Source organism: Paroedura picta, chromosome 5 (genome assembly GCF_049243985.1).
Source record: "Paroedura picta isolate Pp20150507F chromosome 5, Ppicta_v3.0, whole genome shotgun sequence".
Lineage (NCBI taxonomy): Eukaryota > Metazoa > Chordata > Lepidosauria > Squamata > Gekkonidae > Paroedura > Paroedura picta.
Window position 1 is genome coordinate 20,677,530 of NC_135373.1, and position 18,279 is coordinate 20,695,808.

Here is an 18,279-nt window from a genome sequence, read left to right on the forward strand (position 1 = left end):
TCCATAGTCATTACTGTTTTACCCCCAGCAGAAAGCTGGGAGGCTGAGTTAGCCTTGAGCCGGCTGCTGGGATTGAACTCCCAGCCTCATGGTCAGAGCTTCAGACAGCATGTTGGCTGCCTTACCACTCTGCGCCACAAGAGGCTCTTCTGGTGATGTCATAAGGGATCTCAAAGACTGTTATCATGAAAAATGCTTATTAGCCACCTTTCTTGTTTATGGAGCTTGAGACAAGCTTGTGATATTAATAAAATGCATAACAGAGTACATAGAATACACAAAATTATCATTTAAAATTACAACTTAGGGTTGCTTTAATTAATTAATTAATATATATATATTTGGATTTATATACCGCCGTTCCCAGGAGGGCTCACACATTAAGACCCCCATAAAACTTCCCTTATTATAACCAACGAGTACTATTAGTCCTAATATTGGCAGGCGAAAAATACACTAAATGGGCCTGATTCTGATCCGAATTGTGGATTGCTGAGAGTATCCTGAAGCAAGACTGATTGCCACAAAACACAAGGCCTTTTCTGTGCTGGCACCCGACTTGCGGCATGGCCTCTGTCTCCAAACCATCACGGATGGTTCCACATGGATAGACACTTATTAGCTGCCTTCCTACTTTAGAGAGCTCTAGACAGCTTATGAGATAAATAAAATTAAAAAAATAACACAAAACAAAGCATTTAACAGGTCTAGAAATGTAATAATAGTAATTTGCCTTTTCAGGAGGAAATGAATGTGGGCTCGCTTCCCAGAGCTTACTTTGAGGGGGGAGATTTTTCCATCATGCAATATAGTCAGTCCTCTGGTTAGCACTTGGATGGAAGACCACTGAAGAAGTTAAGGATGCCAATCCCCAGGTGGGACCTGGGAAACCCCTAGTTTTGCAACTCATTTCCACGTGACAGAGATCGGTTCCCCTGGAGAAACGGCTGCTTTAGAGGGAGGACTTCATAGCATTATAATCCATTGAGTTCCCTTCCCGTTCTACGTCCTGCCCACTCCTGGCTCCACCCTGAAAGTCTCCAGATATTTCCCAACCCAGAGCTGGTAACCGTAGAAGCCCGGGATTGCAACCCCGAGGCAGGCAATGGCAAACTTTCTCTGAACATCTTTATATATTTATTTAATTTATATACCACCTTCCTCAGAGGCTCAGGGCAGTTTACATAAAATGTATATAAACAATACATGAAACAATCCAATCATGCCATAGAATAGTTTGCTTGGAAAACTCCATGATGGGTGGCCATGAGTGAGCTGTGACTTGAGTTATTTTAACGTGGTTTCTACAGGGCGATCTGGTTACTGGTTGACAGAACTGGGTGGAAAGACATGATGGAAATGCACTAAATTTGGTGTCTGTGTCCTCCTTGAGGTTGCCAACCAAATGACAGAGACAGAGATCAGCTCCCCTGGAGAAAACGGCTGCCTTGCAGGGCGGATTCTATGGCCTCATACCCTGCTGAGTGAGGTCCATCCCCTCCCCAAACCCCACCCATCCAAAATCTCCAGGTATTCCCCTGCTTGGAGTCGGCAACCGTAGCAGGGACCAAGGGTTTTAGGGTTCCCATCCCCTGCCCTGTGCCTGCGTCTCAAGCCCAGTCAACAGCTCCCTGCATGAGCACCTTGGAAAGGATCGGGACCTTTCAGGGAAACAAAGAAGGCCGGAGACAAGGAATTTGCTCATTGTGGCTGTTCCCCCGTCTGTGCAGTTTGGGAATTTCTTGGCATCCTGACAGGCACTAGAAAGTGGAGGGGCGGGAGGGAGAAGCATGTATGCAAGACTGCAGTGAGAAAGTGGAGAGAATGGTAGGCCTCAGACCTCTGTGGTCACCATGGAAACCAGACAGCTCACTTGAAGCTTAGAACATGTCCTTTTGCATTGGGGGGGGGGGGGGATGGCAGGAGGTGCCCTTACAACTAGATCGATAGGCGAACGGAGAACTAAAGAGACTGTGCAAGCCCTCCCTCCCCATGCTGTGCTCCTTCGGCCCTCCAAATCTACCTGCCTACCTCCGTGTGTGGTTGTGTGTGTGTTTATATATATATATATATATATATATATATATATGTATACATACACACACACACACACACTTCCCTCCTTAAAAGGTTGCAAAAGCCAGTGACTGTGAATGGCTGCTTCCTCATGGAAGCTTTAAAGCAGAGACGGCCAACATCTTAAGCCCTCGAGGGTCGATTTGCACATTGTGAAGCCCTGGCTGGTGTGCTTCCTGGGAACTGCCCCACCTCAAAGGACTAGGATGCCAGCCTCCAGGAGGGAGCTGCTGGAGAAAAGGGATGGCTTGGAGAGAGGCCTCTATGCCATTGTACCCTTCTGAGGTCTGACCTCCCCAAGCTCCCTCCCCAAATTTCTCAACCTGGATCTGGCCACCCTTCTTCCTCTATCCCCGTCAGGAGCCAGTGGGACCCTAAAGAAATGGGGGCCAGACTAGGAGAAGGGACTGCTGGTGGGGCAGGGGGGACAGGACCAGCAGTGCTGTCTCGTGATCTGCTCACATGTGTTCTTTGTCATACTACACACAAGTGTGCTAAGGCATCAAGAAGAGTGGCGTCCCTGTAGTGCAACCACTGCCGGCCATATTAGAGCAGGCCGTGCACCCTCTGTGAGCGACTGGCCCCTCAGCAGGTTTGAGCAGAGTTAGCCAGTTCCACAGAGACAGTTCTCCAACTGGGCCTTTTCGGAGGGGTGTGGCTTCTTTAGATTCGGCACTTGGCACCTGCTGAGAGGCATGAAGTTCTTACCGCCAGGATTTTAACAAAGACCATAAGCTAAGCTTGGAAGCTTTAGGATGCTCAACTGTGTTCACAGCCATGTCATTCATTCCCATGTGGACAAAAAGAAAATGAGCCATGGGTTTGATCAGTTTTAGCATTTGGATTGTAATCTTTCATCTTTACCCCTGGCAAGCAACACCCTTCTTGGACTAAGAGGGACAGGCCTAGCCATGTGCCATTCCATGCTCCTCTGCAGAGTCACGGATGACCAACGCTTTCCTTTTCTCTTAAGTGTCATTTCTTCCTGCCCCCATGCCCTCTTCACTCCCTTTGTTTTGGTTCCTCCTCTGCCCTTGTTCCTGTTTCCTCCGCAAGGGCTTGAAATCTATTCCTAAACTCCTACGGCTCCAAGTGCCGTCTTGCTCAATGCCTTTGGGCTCGTGCTCCAGCAGTAAAGGGAATAGAACGTCGCTAGACAGAAATCCGGAGGTTTCCAAGGTGTCTTCCATGCTCTGTCACTGAATTAAAGAGAACATGTTGACTTTGTGGCCTTTCCCAAAGTTCCTTTTAAGGACAATGTACAGACTTTAGCTGGATAAGTTTAGCTGGATCAGAGAGGAATGGGAAGGCAACTGTAAGCCGCTTTGAGCCTCCTTCGGGTAGGGAAAAGCGGCATATAAGAACCAACTCCTCCTCCTCTCCCTCCTCCTCCTCTTCCTCTTCTTCTTCTGTCCCCATAGATGATCCCAGGGGAAGCACCATGGTATGGCCAATCTTGTGAAATCTCTGAAGTCAAGCAGGGTCAGTACTAGGACGGGAGACCAACAAGGCAGGCTCTGCAGAGGAAGGCAATGGCCAACCACCTCCGCTTCTCACCTTGGTAAGCCCTTTGCTAGGGTCGCCATAAGTCATTCATAATTCATTAGATTAAGTATTGCTGCAAGTCAGTTGTGACTTGCTGGCACTTTTGTCACTGGAGAGAGTGCTTCCTTTGTAAAGAAAACAGTATTCCAAACAATAGATCACTACATTTTGTGATTGCCCCCATTAGCTATTGTGTGGTGTATGTATAATCTATAATTGCCTGAGCAGCACCTATTGGCCAGTGTCCATCACACTGTCAGTGGCAAGTGGCACAACTCCTTTGCCTCCTTTATCGTCACCCTGCTTAAAAAGAAAAATCAGCCCAAAACTAAGACCCCATCCCCAGGGAGTTCTCAGCTGCATCTTTACCGCTGGCCCTTGCATGGGTTGGACCCTCATGTCCTCAAGTGTGTCAAGTGTGTCATTTTGATGTTGCTCTACATTCCCAAGCAGTTAAGAACATGTGTGAGAAAGTACCACTGGGAGAGAAGAGGCCCTTGGGCTGTGCTTGTAATGAAAATACTGCTCCACGCAGCTGCCCAGAATCTCCCACTGACTCTCTGCCTCTTCACCAAGGTGGTTAAGAACGGCGTGATGCGGCTCATGACTGGCAAAGGAAGTGGTTACCTTTGGGTCTGGGGAAAACACCTTACTTCAGTGGTGAGGCTGGCCGGAATTAGTTGCAAGAGAACGCCACAACCAGCGGCCCAATCTCCTCCCGAAATCAGGACAAAACTTGTCGGTCCAACAAATGGCGCAAGCTGAGCATTGTTTTTTGCCTTGAAAAGTATCCCCAGGGCTTAGAGAAAGCAGTATGGGAGTGAGTTGGAAAAGCCAGCGCCTGAGGATGTTCAGTTTAGAACAGGGGTGCATTTGCTGGCAGGGGCTCATGGGAATTGTAGTCCATGGACATCTGGAGGGCCACAGTTTGACCACCCTGGTTTAGAAGGAAATGGGGAGGTGGGCATTAAAGAGGCTTGAGAACTTTCTCTTCCTCTACCATGGGGTGGGGGAGCCATAGATACATTAACGACAAAAGGAAATCCTTCTGTACTCAATGCGCAAATCAGGTTTGTAATTTCCTGTCATTGAGTACAGTGACGGCCATAGGCATCGATGAGCTTTTAAGAGGTTAGATAAGTGGCAGAGAGATTTATCAATCGCTGTGTTGAGTAAAGGGAGCCTCCATATTCAGGGGTAGCGATCTTCTGAGGTACCAAAGGTAGGAGGCAATGTCAGGCCTCCAGGCCCTGCTTGCTGGCCCTCCAGGGCTATAGTCACGCAAAATGGGATGCTGGAGATGGACCAACTGGTCTGTTCCAGCAAGGCTCCCATCTACACACACTGAGTCAATTCTGTGCCCACCCACCCCCCCCCCTCAGCCTGGCACATTTGTAACAGAGCAAGGTGTATCAAAAAAAGAAAAGGCAGAGAGAACATAGGAAAACATGTACAAGGCTTGATTTTTGCTTATGTCCTCAACAGTCATCTAGTTCAAACTGCATTGGGGGGGGGCAGATGTAGAACGCTGCAGCATTATTGGGGATCAGCCATTTTGATGGTGCCTCCCTCTGAAAAGCCAGCAAGGCACAGAGACACCCGTCAAATCTGCTCCCTCAGGTGGGAAAGGAGTCGCAAGTCTGTCGTCCCCCCCCCCCCGTAGCATCTCAGCATCTATGAGGACTTCCCCCCCACAAACCATCCTGGGCAGATTTTGCTGCACTGCTCCTGGATTAAACGAGTTGCAATGGGTGGCCCAGAAATGACTTGACAGCTCAGTTTACATCTCACGGGGCAGAAGGCGTGAGAGCGCATCAGCCGTGCCTGAAGCCCACCGTCTGGATCCTAGATGTTCCCGGACTCAATTAGAACCTTCACTGGATCGGAGAACCGTTCCAAGTCAACATTTCCCTGTGAAAGTTGTTGGCGCACCTGCAAAAAAGTGAGGGGGGCAGTGACGCTTGTTTGGCATTTGCTGGCAGGGGCTTCTGGGAATTGTAGTCCATGGACATCTGGAGGGCCGCAGTTTGACCACCCCTGGGCTAGAACCTCTGGAAGCATCTTCTTGAATCTACATAAATGCATGGAGGTCCCACCACACCATTGGCCTACCCAGGGCGTTACCTACTCTGACAGACAGTTCTCCAGGGGTTTGGAAGAACCTGCCACCTGAATCTTTCAACTGGAAATGCCTGAACCTAGAACCTTCTGCATGCTGCTCAGGTGCTCCACCATTGAACCACAGCCCCTCCCCAACAAATGAAGATATGATGTCGCCTTATACTGAATCAGACAACTGAATCTCTTGGAGCCATTGCTGCCTGCTCTGACCAGCAGCCGCTCTCCAGGCTCTCTGGCAGGGGCCTTTCCTCTGCCAGACCTGCTGCCTGATCCTTTCGATCAGAGATTGCACTTGGGACCATCTGCATGCCAAGAAGAGGATGGAGTAGAGTTGTTCTCTCTTGCCCCAGAGGGATGGACCAGAACCAACGGGATGAAATTAATTCAAAAGAAATTCCGTCTGAACCTGACAGTGGAACAGGCTTCCTCGGGAGGTGGTGGGTTTTCCCTTTGGAGATTTTAAGCAGAGGCTGGATAGCCATCTGACAGAGAGGCTGATTCTGTGAAGGCTCAAGGGGGCGGCAGGTTACAGTAAATGAGGCGATAGGGTTCGGAATATGCTGCATTGTGAGGGGGTTGGACTAGATGACCCAGGAGGTCCCTTCCAACTATTATTCTATGATTCTAAGATCTGCCCGCCCCCTGGAGAGAATGCAAGTCGTGTCTATCGCAGCCACACAGCACCTTGCAGGCTGGCAATGGTTGCTAGGGGTCAGCAGAAGGGTCTGGTTGACGGTTTTCAACATGTGGTAGGCGTTACCTACCCTGCCAGCTGTCAGAATCTCAGCCCCAATATTTGGAACCTGCTACCCAGAGAGCCAACATAGTGTATTTGCTGCAGGGTTGGATTGAGGCCTCAGAGACACTCACCTCTACCCCCACTTCGTTGTGGCAGCTTGTTGGGTCTGAGCTCGGGCCAGTCACACCCTCTTGGCCTACCTTACAGTGTTGTCGTGAAGATACAGTGAAGAGGAGAGTGACGTCAGCCACTTCATGAGGTGCAGCAGTTAAGAGTGTTGGAGTCGTATCTTGGTTTGAATCCCCACTCGTGCGATGGAAGCCTGCTGGGTGATCTTGGGCCAGTTATACTCTCTCTGCCTAAACTACCTCACAGGGTTTTTGTGTGGAGAGATTGGTGTAAACCACTTTGAATCCCTGAGGGCGGGGGGGGGGGGGGGAGAGAGAAGAGGCAGGGTATAAAGTAAAATAAAGCAAATCAGTATTGCTGTGCCTTCTGGCCACTGGAACCCCAAACCTAGCAGTTGCAGATTCCCAAATTGTGCATTTACATTCACAAAGAGGTGCAAATAACGAGGTGCAAGTAATCTAATCTCATAAGGAATCGTAAACGTTCCTTAGGGCATGGGTAGTCAACCTGTGGCCCTCCACATGTCCAAGGACTACAATTCCCATGAGCCCCTGCATTTGCTGGCAGGGGCTCATGGGAATTGTAGTCCATGGACATCTGGAGGACCACAGGTTGACTACCCCCTGCCTTAGGGCTCAGCTCTCTCAGCCTTCCCCCCTTGCAGGGTGTCTGTTGTAGGAAGAGGAAAGGGAAGGCAAATGGAAGCCACTTTGAGACTCCTTCGGGGAGAGAAAAGCGGCATATAAGAACCATCTCCTCCTCTTCCTCCTCCTCTTCAATGGAAGCCTCTGGATGGGGATATACAACAAGAGGTTTGTTTGGGACCAAGACATGGTCCCTAACTTCACATTCGGGTTCTCTCATATATCCCAGGGTTAAAAAAAATAGGGGAAAAGCAGAATTTTAAGACTGGCAAATGCAACCAAAGGTGCTTTATTATAACTGGTAGTTTTGCAGCACCTAAAAGACTAAACAGCTATTTCATTCCCTTCAGAATACTGGAAGACTTGGGTTCCTGCTACAAGGAGGGTCACCAACCTACAGCTGGGGGCAGGAGATCTGCCAAAATGACAAGGGATCTCCAGGCAACAGAGTTGGGCCCCCCCAGGGGCAGTGGCACCTTTGGAGGGTGGCCTGTGGCACTGCACAGCTGATGTGCTCAACCCCTCGCTCCACCTCCAGGAATTTCCCACCCCAGAGTTGGCAACCCTAGGCACAACCCTCCCCTCCCCAGAAATGCAACAGGTGTTAAACTTCCCAAGGCTGTGGAAGGGGCGATACTGAAAAAAAATATATGGCTGTACACGATGGTAAAATCTACTGCCAGCCATGGATCAGGGAGGGTCGTATTGCCTTTGATTTTGCAGATAGGGTCCAGCCAGATGAATCCATACAATTCTGAGCTCGCTTAAGAGCTGGCATCGGCGCAGCAAGGAGAAATGACTTGTGGCTCGTGCTGGGTGTGGAGAAAGCTTCCAAGATTTACTGGCAACCACCCCCCAGGGACGAGATATGCGGGGAGAGGCCCAAATTGCCCATTGCAAGGGTAATGATGCGCTTTCCTCCAACGATCTGTGGGCTCTATTGGTGGCCTCGGGAGACCTGGCTGGGTGCACTGCCAGCTCTTTGTGAGTCACCCTGTCCCCCATCCCTACCCTGTCAACCCTTGGTGTCGTGGTTAGGAGTGCTGACTTCCATTCTGGTGAGCTGGGTTTGATACCCCACTCCTCCCCCACATGCAGCCAGCTGGGTGACCTCGGACTTGCCACAGCATTGATGAAGCTGTTCTGACCGAGCAGTGATATCAGGGCTCTCTCAGCCTCACCCACCTCACAGGGTGTCTGTTGTTGGGAGAGGAAAGGGAAGGCGACTTTAAGCCACTTTGAGACTCCTTCGAGTAGAGAAAAGCGGCACGTAAGAACCAACTCTTCTTCTTCCTCTTCTTGAAGTGTTGAGTGCAGCCCTGCAATGGCCAGTGGGCAAAGGTAATATACCAGGTGAGTCTACTTTGTGGATATTTGTCAGTTTGATGCTGGTGTGTCTCTTCCTTCCAGAGGACGAGCTATGAGGGTTGCTCAGAGGGCCAGGAGGGAGAATCCAGGGAGCAAGGCTTCTGTGGCACATAAAAGAAACTACAATTCCCAGGTGCTCTTTGTCCAAAGCCTTTGAAACTCATTTCCTTTCGCTATTGAAGGGCACCTGTGGAAGTCCACTTAGTTCAGCTAAGCTGACTCCTGTTTCCCGTTCCCCGTAGTCAAAGTTGGCAGGGAAAGGGTCTTGTTTTCGTGGGGGGCCCATGGTCGAAAGGGCCCATGCTCGTCCCCCCAGGGTGGAACAAGAGAAAGCAGGGAGCCCAGCTTCTTGGGCAGCTATTTTAAGGCTGGGGCAACAGGGGAGTAGTCTGGCTTTCCTTGGGGAAGTGACGCCTACATCAAAGGGTCACAGGATGAGAAGACAAGGGTCCCCGGAAAAGGCAGTAATGCTCAGGAGGGTTGAAGGCCCCAGGGACAGAGGAAGAGGTGTTTTTTTGTGCCCCACTGTTTACACCTTGAAAAAGCCTCGAAGTGGCCTACCAACCCTCTCCCCACAACAGATCCCCTGGGAAGGAGGGGAGGCTGTGACTGGCCCCAGGTCACCCAGCTGGCTGCATGTGGAGGAATGGGGAATCAAGCTCGGTTTTCCAGATGCAGGGGTAGTCCACCTGTGGCCCTCCAGATGTTCATGGACTACAATTCCCATGAGTCCCTGCCAGCATTTGCTGGCAGGGGCTCATGGGAATTGTAGTCCATGAACATCTGGAGGGCCACAGGTGGACTACCCCTGGATTAGAGGATGCCGCTCTTTACCACAGCACCAAGATGGCTCTGGGACCTATCCTGCAACAGACTGACTCCCCAGAGGAAACTGCAGCCCTCGGTCCGTGAGAGCTGAGCGAGGCCATGAACGACAGCATGTTTTGGAAGTTGGCACTTAGTGCAAACACACCTATAAGATGGGGCTTTACAACTGGGGGGATTCTCCCCAGACTGAGAAGGAGCCTCTTTCCTCTCCTGCAGCCGTCTTCCCCCGGCTTTGTCGTCCTTGAGTCCGGTGCCCATTCAAAAGAGAAGAGAGGAAGAGAGCTGAAGCTGCTTGGCCCGTGAAGTCCCTCTGTTGCCTCCAGCTGGAAATCGGATGCGACTGAACATGCTGGGGTGCATGGTTTTGAGTCGGAAGGGACGGGCCGTCCACTCAGTTCCCAAGAACCTCACCTGTGACCTTTGGGCTTCCTCACAGGTTAAGGGTCTCAGGGACAGAGAGGGGGCCGGGAAGCAAGGAGGCAGAGAGGACATCGTGAGGGTGGGAAGGTGGAAGGTGGGAAGAGCAGATGAGACTGTTTCCCCAGGTGAGGAAAGAGGCAGAAAAAGCGTCCCCCCCCCAGGGTTGCCAGACAGTAATAAAAACTGGAAGCAAATCTTCAATTTGTGCTTCTCAGGGTTGATCGCCCTCTGTGTGTCCCCCCTCCCACTCCTGGTCATTTCCCCAAGGCAAAAGTTCCAACAGTACCCCATAACGTCTGCAGAATTGAACGTCATCAACGCACATGCTCTCTAACTCACCCGCAACGTCGATTGAGAAACATAAAACATTTCATTCCAAGCTGGAGTCTTTCAGAGGGTTAGGCCTACGTCGAAGTCAAGTGGCCAAAACCTGCAGCCTTCACAGAAAGTACGGCGCTTGAGCATGTGCAGAGGGTTTTCCTGATTATACGCAGTTGGGCACCCCTCAAGGAAGGAGGGGTTCTCTAGTGTCAGAGAAGGCAACCTCCAGGCAAGCTGATAGCTGATTGTCTCTCCTTTTGGGAACAAGGGAGAGTGGAAAACTCCCCTTTCTTGCCAATCTCTCTAGTCCAGGGGTCGTCACTCTGTGGCCCTCCAGATGTCCATGGACGACAATTCTCATGAGCCCCTGCCAGCATTCGCTGGCAGGGGCTCATGGGAATTGTAGTCCATGGACATCTGGAAGGCCGCAGTTTGGCTACCCCTGCTCTAGTCTGTTGTGACCCTCCCTAGACTGTTTCCGCTTTGAGCCTTCCATCTCTCTGCACCACCTTCTAGCAACCAGATCCACAAGTGTCCTGCCAAACTGCATTCTCTGATAAGGCTTAACTTGGCAGAAGAGACCCCGTCTGGAGGTCCACACCTTTGCAGGCTAGGTGAGAAACTTCCAGGAGGCCAGGGCTTTCTTGGTTGTGGCCCCTTGACATGCGGAACACCTCCCTTGCCTGTCTTCACTTCCCGTCTTCTTTAGATTCCTTTCCTTCGAGGCTTTTGGGCGGACAGATGAGTCTAGTGCTTATCTCATGGAGGCCTTCTTTTGACCAGCCTCAGAATGATGTTTTAGTGAAAGGAGTGGGGGCGGGGAGGGGGATTGTATGTTAACGTAATGGGAAGTTGGGCTTTAAGCAAATAAAGCAAACATTTGTAAATGTTTTCCCCCAGCACCCACCTATCCCTGCTCTTTGCAGGGACTAGCGCGCTCTGCCTCTTGTTAGGTGCCGCAATTAAAATGTTAAAAGCGAAAGATCTGTAGAGAAACCAGAAAAACAGCTTATCAGCCATACGAAGCAAGGGACACATATTTGAATTTCGCAGAATGGTTCTTCAGGCGAAGCGCTGGATAAAGCACATGCGCAAGAGATGGGAGGGGAATAGAAGTCCGAGGGTCTCCCTCCCTCTTTCCTTTTTAAAAAAAGTTGTCTTTGTCATGGATGGCCAACCTGAAAGAAGAATGCCCAGGGGGAACTCAAAAGCTCACTTCTCCTGTTGGGATGTTCGAACCGGTCCAAATAAAAGGATCGACTTATCAACCCAATACAAATGACAAAGGAAAGAAAGAACAGGAATGGCCTCTCCCAGCAGATCCAGATGTAAACGTTGACAGCCAGGGGCTTTAAACAGAGAACCTGGGAAGAAAAATGCCCTCAGTGGCTCCCATGCAGGCTCATCTCCAAGGAGAAACTAATTTGGAAAGGGGGGGGGGGGAAGCCAGCCGGTCAGGAGATGTACTCAGAAAGAGCCAGCAAGATGGCACTGAGCCAGCATCCTCAATGGGAAAAATTATAAAAGGGGTCTGTATGGGGGGAGGGGTGAAAATGGTTCAAAAAGCCACAAGGAAAGACAATGAAAGAGGTCGAAAACCCAGGTGACTGAACGCCACTTCATTAAAGCAACTCTACATGGAAGTTCTGGGGTAAACCGGAGCCAGCAAGCTTTCTTGTTGAAGGACAATGACCACCGTTTGAACAAAATATGGAGAAATTTGGCGAAAGCGGGTGGGTGCTCTGGCCGGAGAGGAAGAGGCGCAAACGGCCTTGTCTCATCTCATCTCAGAAGAAATATTTGGAAAAGATTAGTCTTGGGGGGAGTAGCCCACACCGCCAGGTGGCTGGCGCCTCTGCAGGTCAGGCCTTTGCCCCACTGTGGGTCCAGAGAGTCTCCGTACGTCAGGAGTAGTCAAACTGCGGCCCTCCAGATGTCCATGGACTACAATTCCCAGGAGCCCCTGCCAGCGAACGCTGGCAGGGGCTCCTGGGAATTGTAGTCCATGGACATCTGGAGGGCCGCAGTTTGACTACCCCTGCCGTACATGATGGATAAAGAATGGATCTGCTTTTCTGGAAGCTTCCAGCACGTGCCAGAGGGCATTGAGTCCACCTCTAGCTCACCCAGAGAGGATTTCAGGGTCATGGGAGCGGGTTCTGGCTCTGATTCCACTTCGACAAAATTGTTTGAGGCCCAGGGAGGGTGGCCAGTCTCAGTTCCCCTGAAGAACATGGCAGCTCTGGAGGGGCCCCATAGATTCTAGGTGAAATCCCATCCCACATTCCTCCCTCCGCTGGCGCCGCCATCAAATCCCCAGGAATTCCCTGGCCCAAAGATGGCAACCCTAGACCCAGTGAGGTATGGGTCCATAATCTCTTATGGGAGAAGACACAAAGGCCATGATGATTCTTCCTGGGAGGAATTGTCTTCCCTCTCACGGCCTGATCCCTACAAACATGGCGCCCGTGGCCATGATTCAAGTCAAGATGGGTCCCTCCTGGTGGCGGGAGGTGTCTGCTGCAGGATGAAACCGCAGGATGGTTGTAGCCCACATCCTTTTGAGATGGGAGCCATCCTTGCTTAGGGAAGATGGGGCAGGACCCACAAGCTGGAGGGGAAAGCAGCCACCGGGCGAAACGATTAGGCACAGGACGGCCAGAGGGGACAGAGACCTGAGGAAGGAGCCACAGGGACAGAGGCTGTGTGGGGCAAGGTTATGCCCCGAGGAATTTGCAAGGGGTTCAGAGGGCAAGCGGGCACACCCCCTCCCAAGCAGAAAGGCGGTTTCGCATACCCTTGAAGCCTGCCACTCGCCACTCACCTGGCCGCTGTCTTCTTACAGTCTTCGGACCGGACCAGTCAGGAAGCCGACCCCAAAGAGACACCATGAATACTTCTGCAACATCAAGGGGGGGAGACGTCCATCGATGCATCTTTCCAAAATGAGGGCTCCTCTTTTTCTTCCTCGCGTGCCACCTGTACTGTAACACCAGGTACCCCCAAAAGCAAGCCTCCAAGCCGCTCTGTGGCCAACTCATCCCGTATGCGCCTCACGCACTCCTGCACATACACCCATGCGCGTGCACACACAGACAGAGAACTTCCATCGGTCTGTGGCTGGGCTGGATCTTAAGCCACCTTCCGAACGTGCCTTTGACAAAGGAATGCCAGGAACCGGCTCCGGCATACAGGCTCGGGGATTCCATCTGGACGAGCACCATCACAGGCGTTCTGCACCCAGAAACGCCCCTTTGCCATCAAAACACGCTAACTGCTCAAGGTATTTTGTCCGCCATGCCCATGCCCCTCGGCTGTCCCCCTGGCACATCCTCTGTGGCACCCTGTACTGCACAAAAGTGACCTTCCCTTGCTTGTGCACGGCACCGTCCCCTCGCCAGACAATGCTCTTTCCATGCGCCTGCCCCTCCACCCCACTGTCCCCACTCCCCCTAAGTCCATTTCGATACCTGGTACCTGGACGTGCTCAGAAGGTGCTTCGCTGGAGCACTGCTGTGGCAGAGCACCGCCCTTTCCCGCCACACGCAACTTGCCCACTGGTCCCATTTCCCCACACTCCACGCATTCACAACTCATCCTTGCAAAAGACGCCCTGGGAAACCTCCCCCTGGCTCTTCTGCTTCTGGCATGCGTGCGGGGCCCTCCCACCCCGAACGCTTCATCCTTGCCCAAACCACAGGAAGGACCCTTCCGACGACGTGTGTGCATGCAGGGGTGTGTTTGTGCACGGAAAGGACAACGCCGTGCCGTGGGGGCTGTGCCTGTGGGGTGCACGGATATGGGAATCCCGTTGGGTGGGTGTGGTCCCCGAGGGGAAGACACAAAAATCTTCCGATGCATTTACAACCATGTGCGTCTGTCTTATTGGGGGAATAAGAGGGTCCCCTGCTTGTGGACACGGCTCCCCCCTCCCCGGGAGGCATGCATCCAGGTGTTTCCTGCGGAGGAAATGCCCACAGAAGTGGGAAAGGGATGAGCACGGGGAAACCTCAGATCAGGTGCCAGGTGGACGCCTGCCCTCCCTTGGAAGGAAGGCTGCCTCCTTGGGGTGCCCCCAAACACCTAGAGCCCCTGGTGGCAACTGTTGAGCCCCAGAGAAAGCACTGCTCTCTTGCCCCTTCTGCTTGTCTCCCAAGGGGTGGGGAAGGGAAGAAGACATTGCATCGGCGGCTGTCTGTCATCTCTCCGAGGGAGACGGCAGCCGCCTCCCCCCCAAGTGTCCCCTCCCCATCTCTGTGTTTGCACTTGGTGCTTTTCCACCGTTCCCCGTGTTCTGGTTAGTGCCTCATCCCTTCCCCTGGTTCCTGCCCCCCCACCTGTATCTCCCCCCCCCATGCCTCTGTCTCCCCCTTTGCTCTCTTCTGTGCCAGCCCCCCCCCCTCATCACCTGTTTCTCTCACTCCCCGCCACCCCTGCTTCCCCGGTCCTTCCAGTTCCCTTGCCGGTTTCCCCCCCTCCCCATGGACTCCCGGCGCCCATGGAGGGAAGATTTAACCTGCTCCGGTCCTTTTTGCCATCCGCCCTCCTCGGTTGCCGTCCTCCGTCCTTGGCGTTGGCTCCGGTTGGCAGGGGAGCGCATTGACGGATGCTCTCTCTTCTCTTTCCCCATCGCCGCCTTGTTCTGGCTGCTTGTCTCTCTCTCTCTCTCTCTCTCTCTCCCTGGGCCGCGCCGCTGTCTATGCTGTAGCAACGCAATGCGGCTGTTGTCTGGAATGGAACTTTATCAGACTTGCCTAGATCCAGACGGCAGGGGGGGAGAGGGAGGGAGAGAGGCAGGGAGGGAAAGAAGGAGGGAGCGGCGGCGCGGAGGAGAGGACAGGGAGGGGAGCTGGCTGGCTGGCTAGGAAAAATTCAAATGGCATCAAACCGAGACAATGAGCTGCAGGTGAGCCAGGCAGGTGGGGCCAGGCCAGTGCTTCCCCCCTCCCTTCTCCGCACCAGCCAACCTCGCAAGCCAAGCCGTGCCCGAGAGGCGAGAGCATGCAGGGTGCCAACTCTAGGGGTGGCAGCGGTGGGGAAACGATGAGGTTGCCAAAAGCGGTGCAACCACACAAAAGCCCTGTGCTCACCGCCACTACCCAGGCTGAGAAGCACAGCACTGCCTGGACTGTCACAGGTGTGTGTGTGTGTGGGGGGGGTGCACCGCCGCCCATAAGAACACTACATGCACACAGTGGCACAACATTGTGCAGGCTACACTGGACAGCCTTAAAGAGGACCTTACAACACTGGGGTGTGCGATTCGGCTGGACAGTGTAACGGCGTCAGTGGCCAGCAGTTTCTTCCTTTTTTTTTTTTTTTTTTTTAAAAGCCAAATTCACAAGGGTTTGGGGCCATATGAATAGAGCCTCCATGTGCAGAGGCAGTGCACCAGGGAGAAGAGTGAGAACGGCCAGCCCTGCACGGCTGGTTTCTAAGCTTTGCCGGGGCCAGAATGTCTGGACCAGCGGAACCTTCTATGTGGTTCAGCCGGGAGATGCATTCGTGTGCTTTACGCACCATCTGTGGCTTCCCCCCTCCCTCGACTCCAGAAGAGTCTGTGCCCGTTGCCCACAGGTAGCCCCCCCCGCCCCATCCTTACTGCCTCACAACCCCATTGCAAAGGCTCGCTCACAAAGACGGCATCCCACAATACGGCTTCCGCGCCACCCCAGACGGTCGCTCGCAGCCCAAACAAGAGCGACGGCAAACAAAGAATCCTTCAGACCGCACGCTTTCTCCTGCGAAAGGTTAGGGACCGCAGCCGATCCGCATCGTCCAACACATTTGCCCACCGTCCCGCAAAAAAAACAAAGAAATCGGGGACCCAGCTTCGTATCCTCTGGAAAGAATGAGCTTAGGGGGGCAATCTTGCCCATGCAATCCTACACAGAGTTTGACCAGTCTAATCCTGTTGCTTTCTACGAGTTTAAACCTGGCTTAACTCTGAAGGGACTTATCTGGAAAAAGATGGTCTGCGGGATCCTCTTTTTGTTCCGGATGGATTGGTTTGGGATAAACAGCAGCAGCCTGGGCTCCGTTCTCTGGAGAGGGGTGGGGGGGAGATTTCGCACGGACTCCTTTGGGCTTGTCCTGAGTGGGGCCAACACAATCGGCCATTCAAGGCTTTGCGAGGAGTGGGCACACAAACGGAGCTCCGACACGCACCCCCGAAGGGCTGGCTCAAGGCGGGATGCCCAAATATGCCACTCGTGTCGACGCGCCCTTTGGCAGAGGGCAAAAGACGGGTGCAAACTGCCCCGCCCCGCCCCACCCAGGACTCTTCCGGACAAGTGAGGCTGCCGCAGCCCTATCTCCGTTTGCATCGGGTTGCTCTGGACAGGAACCAGAGCTGGGTCCGGACGGGGATGGCCTGGCCTAGCCCGATTGGGTCAGCCCTGGAAGGGAGGCCACCAAAGGAGACCAAGGTTGCAAGGCAGAGGCTGGTTAAGGCAAGCCACCTGTGGACATCCCTTGATCGAAAAGCCAATGGGGTCGGCATGAAGTCAGACGCAACGTGACGGCCAAACAAAACAAGCAGAGAAAATGTGAAGGTGACACCTGCGTTTTCCACCCTGCCTTCTCCCGGGATCAGTGTCACCCCCCCCCCTTGGTTCTACTCCCCTCCACGTAGATCCCTAGGTGACCGGTATTTCTCGGAAAAGCAGTCACCCCAGGACAAAAGCTCCAACCCTCCAAGGGAAGGTATCTTTCTGCTCTAAACCTTGAAATGTGCATGAGAAACCATGCTGGGGTTACCCCTGATTCTGGTGAACCCCTGGCGGGTCGTGGGCTGGCCCCCTAAATGCACATAGGAGAACACCGATCAAAAGGACAATTCGATAAACTCACATTCGGGACTGTCTGTTGCTGTATAATAATCAGGAAACTTCTCGTACTGGGATGAGATTAATGCTGCAGCCTTGTGCACACATACATAATTTCATTTATTTTTGCATAATTTCTTCTACAAGCCCTATTTTGTGCATAATTCCCCCCCTCCTCCCCAATTTGGCATTCAGGAAGGATGACAGCCATTGGCGGCTCGCCTCTTGACCACCAGACAACTTATTCAGGCGGCCTCCTGATAGTAGTTTTCAGTTGCAGAATCAAAGGCGTTTTGGAAAGACTGCTCACGGTGCACACACGCCTCCCGTTCTCTCCACGGGCCAAACAGGTTCAGCATGCGGTGTTGCTTCACAAACCTGCCGAACCTCTTTGGCCAGAGGCGAACGTCGGTCCCAAGATTTGTGTGTGTGTGCTGCGGGAGACAAAGCTTGTTCCAAACCAATTCCAACACAAATTGAGGTCCGGCCCATAAGCTTTAAGCCCCATCTACGAGATTGTAAGGCAGGGGTGGGCAAACTGTGGCCCTGCAGATGTCCGTGGACTACAATTCCCATGAGCCCCTGCCAGCAGGGGCTCATGGGAATTGTAGTCCACGGACATCTGCAGGGCCACAGTTTGCCCACCCCTGCTGTAACGGACCCAATCGCAAATTCTCAAGGGTACGAATCTCATGGCCGTGCCACATTTTTTTTTGCCTTTCCCCAGAGCTCACGCAGCATGGCTGCACACATGCACAAGCCCGGCACATGGCGCTGCATTCTGGTGCGCTACAGCGGGCGGCGGCAAAGCCAAATTGTGTCTAGCGGCAGGAAATCTCTGTGCTACTCACCCCTTATGGCGGACGACTCCCGGCTGGCAGGTGGACAAATCGTCTCTCGCGGTTTGGCGTGGTCCCAGGGAAAGCTAGGAGGCTGTACAGTTATCTCCTGGTGGTGTTATTCTAAACCATACAACCTACTACCTCAACTCGAGACACGCTGCCGACGCGGAGGGGAGGAAGGTGCTCCGGGCTTCGTCGGGGGATGATGAGGCGCCGTCCCGGCGTGAAGGGACCAGTTCCGCTGGAGAACGAAGACCTTGCTTGTGCGTCGGCTAGAAGGGAGACGCGGCTGTAGGGGGGAGGGAGGGACCCACTTGCATAGGCCAGTGGGACAAAGGATTTTCAGTGGGCCCTCCTAATTCTGTTCTGGCCCAGGCCATTTCCCCTTCAAAAGGTGCCAATCGAGTCCTTCTTTAGCT

General features: G+C 52.8%; 1 long non-coding RNA gene across 1 annotated transcript; it reads right to left on the reverse strand.

The window, feature by feature from the left end:
* Nucleotides 1-10,759: 10,759 nt before the first annotated feature.
* LOC143838978 (uncharacterized) lies at nucleotides 10,760-15,321 on the reverse strand. Its single transcript, XR_013231506.1, has 3 exons — nucleotides 14,708-15,321; nucleotides 13,016-13,090; nucleotides 10,760-11,176 (listed from the first exon to the last, which is right to left on the reverse strand). It is a non-coding gene; the product is annotated as an uncharacterized LOC143838978 (long non-coding RNA).
* Between the last annotated feature and the right edge of the window lie 2,958 nt (nucleotides 15,322-18,279).